The sequence below is a fragment of the Leucopleurus acutus genome, assembly GCF_964270905.1.
Source record: "Leucopleurus acutus genome assembly, chromosome: 13".
In the NCBI taxonomy this organism is placed as follows: domain Eukaryota; kingdom Metazoa; phylum Chordata; class Mammalia; order Artiodactyla; family Delphinidae; genus Leucopleurus; species Leucopleurus acutus.
In genome coordinates, this window is record NC_139155.1 from 78,664,378 (window position 1) to 78,671,562 (window position 7,185).

The following is a 7,185-nucleotide window of genomic DNA, read 5'->3' on the forward strand; positions in this document are numbered from 1 at the left end:
GTCTTGCCCACTCTTCATTCCCATCCAGCCAGCATGATCTTCCTGAGGTACAAATTGGAATATATTTGCTTTCTTCCTCTTGTTCAGATCCTTTCCTTGCCTGTGCATTGGCCAAACTGTTGAAGACTCTGCTAGGCCCTTCTTGATCCAGACTTGCTTTTTGTCTCCAGCCTCCACGCCCCAGCCATACCCTGCTGTCTTCTGTTCTGTGGTCGGACCTCCCTCTTCCTCACCCCAGGGTCTTTGCACATGCCACTCCCTCTGCCTGGAGCACACTTCCTGCCGTCTCCCTCCCTCTGCTGACTCAACCTGCAAGATCCCAGCTTGGAGAACTCTTCCCCTAAGAAGCCCTTTCCTGGTCTCCCCTAGACTGACATCAGTGCCCCCCATGCCTCAAGCACAGCCCTGATCACATTAGACTGTAATATCCCGCTGTAGTTAGGAGCTGTCTGAAAGCTGGGCTGAGATGATCATCGTCACGGGTCCTGGCACCTAGTACATATTCAATTAACGATTGGTAAATGAGAGTAAAACATGAAACTCCTGGGCCAGGTGGGTGGTGACTGGGTGAGTGAGTTTGGGTGGCTCAGTTCAGCCCCCTCCAACCCCCCAACTCCTAGAAATGCTACTCCAAGCCCTTACTCTCAGGGTCCCAGTGATGGCGGGGCAAAACCCTCTTCCCTCCTCCTTTTCCCAGTTCACAGACTCGACCATGTTATTGCCTCTCCCTGCCCCACAGATGCTGCTGTTTTTCTCATTGGAGGGAGGGTCTGGCCCTTGTTATCAAGTTGTAGCCCTGACCTGGGGTTGGCATCACCCAAATCTCTACCCTGGGGACAGCTCTCGTGGACCCGTAGCAGAGGAGAAGGAGGAGAAAGAGGAAGAAAGCCATGATTGGCAGCCAAGGTGGTCCCTGCTGGGAGGCTGAACCCCATCCCATCTTCAGACAGTGATTTCTTCTGTGCCTGATTGGAAGGACCTTCCTCAGGAACTGCCCTGCAGTGGCCCTGGAATAGTAGAAAAAGCCAGTGTTCTATTTGCCAAATGCTGGGAGAAAAGAGCTTCTTGCCCACAGGAGGGACAGAGAGAGGGCCAGGCGGGAGAGAGCACGTCCGGTCCTGGACCTGTCTCGTTTGACCTTCAGAACATCCCTCCAGGATAAGCAGTCCTGGTCCCATGTTATAGATGAAGAATCAGAGGCTCAGGAAACAGCAAACAGCTTATTGTTAAAAGTCAGAAATCCCATTAAAAATTTTTTTCTTAAAAAGAGGAGTGGGGCAAAGATGCTCCAGATGAAGGCTTCTCAAAATCGCAGGTACCCCCAGGCGCCCCGGGGATCTTGCTAAAATGCAGGTGCTCATTCAGCAAGTCTGAGGAAGGGTCTGAAGGTTTGCATTTCTGTCTTATTTATTTATTTTTATGTCTTATTTATTTATTTATTTATTTTTATTTATTTTTAAACTCGTATAACATCATGCGAGTTTCTGGTGTATGTACTGATTTGATATATTTATAAGTCATAATATGATTACCACCAGGTGCATTAGCCAATACCTTCATCACTTGACATAATTATCATTTCTTTTTTGTGGTAGAAACAATTAAGATCTAGCCTCTTAGCAACTTTGAAGTTTATAACATGGTGTTGTCACTATACAGGTTCCAGACCTCCACGATAAAGCGAGTATTGCGATAAAGCGAGTCACACACATTTTTTTTGGTTTCCCAGCGCATATGACAGTTACGTTTACACTATATGGTAGCCTATTAAGCAGGCAATAGCATTATGTATCAAAACAATGTACGTACCTTAATTAAAAAAATACCTTATGGCTAAAACAGTGCTAACCATCACCTGGGCCTTCAGTAAGTCATAGTAGTGACAGAAACCACTGATCACAGATCACCACAACAAATAGAATAATAATGGAAAAGACTGAAATATTATGAGAATTACCAAAATGTGACACAGAGACACAAAAGCGAAAAATGTCGCCGGTAGACTTGTTCGACGCAGGGTTGCCACAAACCTTCAATTTGTAAAAAAACACAGTATCTGTGAAGCGCAATAAAACGAGCTCTGCCTGTAACCATTAGATCCTACATTTCTCACCACTCCCGCTGACCACAGTTTGGGAAGAAAAGTGCTCCAGAGTGCTTTTCAAATTTAGCAACGAAACTCCTCTTTTCAAAAGCGCTCTTACGTCCTAAATTTCCTAGGAATGCTGACTGTTCTGATCTTAAGAGCCCTTATAACCTTGTTTAAAAGTCAGTGTAACGAAAAGCAACTTCCTAAAATGAACACGTGTTTATTGAGAAGTTACTGTGTGCTGGGTCCAGCCAGGCGGGTCTGTGTCCATTACACCTGCACGAGTTTCTCGGGGCTGCTGTCACAAATTGCCACAGACTTGGTGGTTTAGAGCAACAGCATTTATTCTCTCTGGAGCATTTATTCTCTCTGGAGTTTTGGAGGCCAGAAGCCCCGAAACCCTTGATCAGCCCGGCCCACATCCTATGAAGTTTCCAGAGGAGAATTAATTCCATGCCTCTCTCTTTTTCTTTGTCTTTTTAAAATGACCATGTTTAATTAAATGTTCTTCTTTTAAAAACATTTTAATTTTGAAATATTATAGATGCTTATGAAGTTGCAAATCAATTACATGCGGGGTCGTGGGCACCCTTCACCCTTTGGGTGGTTGCTGGCAACGTTTAGTGCTCCTTGTCTTATAAGTGCACCACTCTAATCTCTGTCTTCATTCTCACACCCTCTTCTTCTCTGTGTCTCAAATCTCTCCCTTCCCCTTTCTCTTATAAGGACACTAGTCAATGGATACCAGTCAGGGCCTACTCTAAATCCAGGATGCTTTCATCAAGAAATCCTTAACTTAATTGCATCTGCAAAGACTCTATTTCCAAATGAGGTCACAGTCAGGGGTAATGGGGTTAGGGCTCAGACATATCTTTTTTGGGGTGACACTGTTCAACTCTCAGCAAGAGGTGAGGATAGGAAAGAGAATTTAAAGGATCCAACTCAATTCTGAACTCCGCTGATGTGGTTACTGTAGCGGGGTGCTGGCAGGTGCCCAAAAGACCAACGCCACCTTCTCCGGGATCCCTCATAATGGGTCCAGCTCGCACCAACCTTCCTTCCCCCTCCTGAACCCTCAGGACTTTATGGCACTGTCTCGTTCTCTAGCTACTCCCTACAGAATCTAATAACACCAGCTGGACTACAGGCTCCCAGAGCACTGCGGCTGGGACCTTGAAATAATTTGGTTTCTCACCTAGAACTTCTCTTGGTCCAGAACCAGGTCAGGGAGAACTAGCTTGGCCCCCGTGGGTGCGGCCACGTACTGAGAAGTTCCTGGGGTCAGGTCTGGGGGCTGGGGGGTGGAGTGTGGGTGCATGCCCTCCCACCTGGGGAGCACTCAGCGTGTGCACACTTCCAGGGTCAGCAGTCTGTATGGGAGGAGACCGGCCAGATGATGCACCACTGCCCAAAGCCTCCTCCAGATCTGATGCCTCTTCATTTCTTTGGCACTGAGTTGGGGGGCTGCTGGTGACTTTTAGCAGGTAAAGACCCTAGGGAAGTGTCCCTTGTCTGTCCGTCTTTACATTTTCTTTATTCTTTCATGTCCCTAATGTTAAGTAATTAACCATCCCCCTCAGTGAGCCAGGCACTGGGATAGATCTGACACCCACGGGCTCAGAGAGAGGACGGGCAATGCCAGACCCCAGCTCAGGCATGTCCTCTCTTGAAACCCCAGGGAGTTCTCTCCTTGGAGCTTTCTGATCTGGTTCCTCTAAAAATGTGCTGGGGATGCCACGTGCCACCTGGGAACGCTGGCTGACCTGATTTTGGGGGGAATGCCAGCACTTGTCTTCTTTCACAGGAAAACTGCAAAGTCCAGCTCAAACTTCCTGATATCCTTTTGGGGTGAACCTCGGTCAAAGCCACCCACAAATTGTCATGAGAGGCTTAGAGACCAGGGCACAAACATGTGTCCTTTGGCCTCTGCAGAGTCCTCTCCAGAGGTGGGAGAGGCAGAGGGCCAAGCCTAGGAAGGGTTCCCCTTCCCCCAACTCCCTCTAGAGTGTTCCCCCAACTCACACTCAGAGGGGCCCTGAGCTGCTGCTGTCCTTGAATTTCTTATTAAATTTTTTCTTTTTTAGTTTTTCTTTCTTTTTATTGAAGTATAGTTGATTTATTTTCTTTTTATTGAAGTATAGTTGAGTTATTTTCTTTTTATTGGAGTATAGTTGATTTACATATGTTAGTTTCTGGTGTGCAGCAAGGTGATTCAATTACACATGTATATATTCTTTTTCCGTGATGGTTTATTACAGGATATTGAATATAGTTCCCTGTGCCGTACAGTAGGACCTTGTTTATCCATTCTCTATATAATAGTTTGCATTCTTATTAAATTTTGAACAAGGGGTCCCAGCATTTCATTTGGCATGGGGCCCTGCAAATCGTATAGTCTGTCCTGAACAGAATCCCTGGAAGTGGGACCCAGGAATCTCCTTCTTCTTTTTAACCAGGTCCCTGGGCGGGGTAGACGGACGGGTGCTGAAGTGTGAGAGCTGCAGCTCTAGGGAAGCTAAAGTGGGAGCAGGAAAAGTGGTCTCAATCCCCTCATTTAAAAAGGCAAAATACATCGAATGCCATTTCTTTTCCAAACTCCCAACAGCTTCCCCTTGCCCACCTGGCCCCCGGCACTCAAGTCCCTTGTCCCTGGTCTTCTTCCATAAAGAGGAATCAGCCTCCAAACGCCGAAGTACCTCACGCTTCGCTTATTTGAAGGAGGGGGAGGGGGAGGGGCAAGTGGAAGACCTGCAACCCGGTTCTGGCGTCAGGCCTGTGCCCTCCACCCTCAGGTCCTGTGCCTTCAGTGATAACCACCACCTCTCCCCCGTCTCCTCCCGCCACCCTTCTCTCGCCTCATCTGTGCATCTCTCTGTTGGTTACTTGTCGAAGGGACAGCAGATCCCAAGCCGTTCTCACGCAGTCCTGAGTTGCTATGAAGCCCCCTCTTGTCATGACTGAATTATGCTCCCCAAACCCCACCATCTCCAATTCATAGATTGACGTCCTAACCCCCGGCACCCCAGAATGTGACTTTCTTTGGAAATAGGGTCGTCGCAGATGTAATTAGTTAAGATGAGGTCCTACACTGGAGTAGGGGCGGGGATTCAATATGACAGGTGTCCTTATAAGACTAACTCCACATGAACAGACAGACAGGCACAGAGGGAAGACGGTGTGAAGACCGGGCAATGCCACTTACCCGTCGAGGAGCCCTGAGGCAGCCAGAGGTAAGACAGGCACGCTACGGATACTCGTCCGCAGCCCTCAGAAGGAGTCCCCCGCTGCAGACACCTTGGTCTTGGACCTGTAGCCTCCAGGACTGTGAGACGATACATTTCTACCGTCGAAGCCATCCAGCCTGTGGGCGTTTGTTACGGCAGCCCTCGCAAACTAACACGGCTCTTACTCAAGATGGTGAATACCCCACTGTCCGACTGCAGAGTGGATTGCCATGCTCCCTCATATTTCAGAAGTGGGTGCCCAGAGATGTCAATAATACACCTGGTGTCCCCCAGCACTTCCGGGCCTGAGCAGTGGTTGGACTCGGAACATTTCCAGGCTGCCTCTTCCCTCCTTTCTGCTTTGATGTGTCTCCCACATTCCGTGGGTGGAGACCGACAGAGGGAGATGACGGCTGGCAAGAGCTCTAACTGGCACGAGCTGGTCATTCAGGGGAACCCCTGTGGATGGCGGCCAAGCCCCTGGGAGGGGCCCGGGACTGAAGCCACCCACTTGAGTGGGTCTTGCGGCCCTCTGTGGGGGAGGACATCGCCATCAGGCTGCCAGCCTGGTGCTTCCCTGTCTATCAAAATCATGGGGGTGAAGAACCCGCTACTGTATCCCTTCCAGGAGACAAAGCCGCTGGGCAACCAGCTTCCGATGACTCCGTGGCCTACTGGTTGCTCCTCTTATTAGACAGTCTCAGAATGCTAGGAATAACACTGACCATCCGATGACAGGGAAGAACACCCATGTGCTGTCATGAATGGAGCTGCCCTGCTGCTCTGTGTCACTGTGAGAAGAGCAGCCCACATCCTGCCCTGGAAGCTTCAGGGGGCTTCGGGAGGGATGGGCTCAGCAAGCAGCCCACCCAGTGTGCCCCAAGGCTGGGAGCAGAGCACACTGCAGTCAGGGTGACGGACATCTCCAAGGTCTTACTGGGGTGTCCCGCTGCATCCACTCTGCCGCTGATCTACCCGCATGAGCTCTGGTCCAACAAAGACCCCATCTTACTATATTTAAGGGCGCGTGTAATAAAATCCTCTCACGTTAGGAGCTCGACTGTTAGAATTAAATGGACCCACGTTCAAATCCTGGCTCTTCCACTTACTGAATGATCCTGGGCAACTTCTGTGCCTCAGCGCCTTCATCTGCAAAATGGGGCTTATTATATGTGGGATTGCTTTGTTTGGTCAAAAAAGTGCTAATGCATGTAAAAGGCTTCATGCCATGCTCAGAACATGGGAAATGTCCAAACGATGGTGGTGGTGGTTGATTTTGTCAATTCACAGGTGCTTTAGAGAATTTTCTTCTTTGTCCACAGAGAGGCTCTCAAACTGGATTATCTATGGTTCTTTGGGTTTCCAAAATCTGAGATCACCAAAATGCTAATGGGAGCAACTGCATGGCTCACCCCTTGGCCCTGAGACCAGGAGGTCTGACTCTGGGCCCACAGCCGTGCACAGGCCTCCTGAGATGGCATGCGTAGTGCAGGGTGTATGTGTATTTTCCTTCAGAGGTGCCAGCTGTTATCAGGTTTTCAAAGGGGTATCCTGTCCACAAAGGGGTCACCTCTGAGAATGGTCTGAGCAGGTTGTCTGTGCCCAAGGGCCGGCAAAAGTGACCCACCACTTACTGAGCCCTACTGTGTGCCAGGCTGACATACGTTATCCCAATACCAACAACTGGGCAAAGTAGGCACCATCACTCCCATTTTTCAGATGAGAAAACAGAGGCTCAGGGAGCTCAATCTGGGAGCCAGGCACTGGGCTCGGCCGCTCGCCTGTCCCAAGGCTGGCACCGGCCTGGGATTCCAGCGCAGGACTCTCTGATCCTAAGCTGTGTCCTGCTCTTGGCACTGTGCTGCCTTGGGG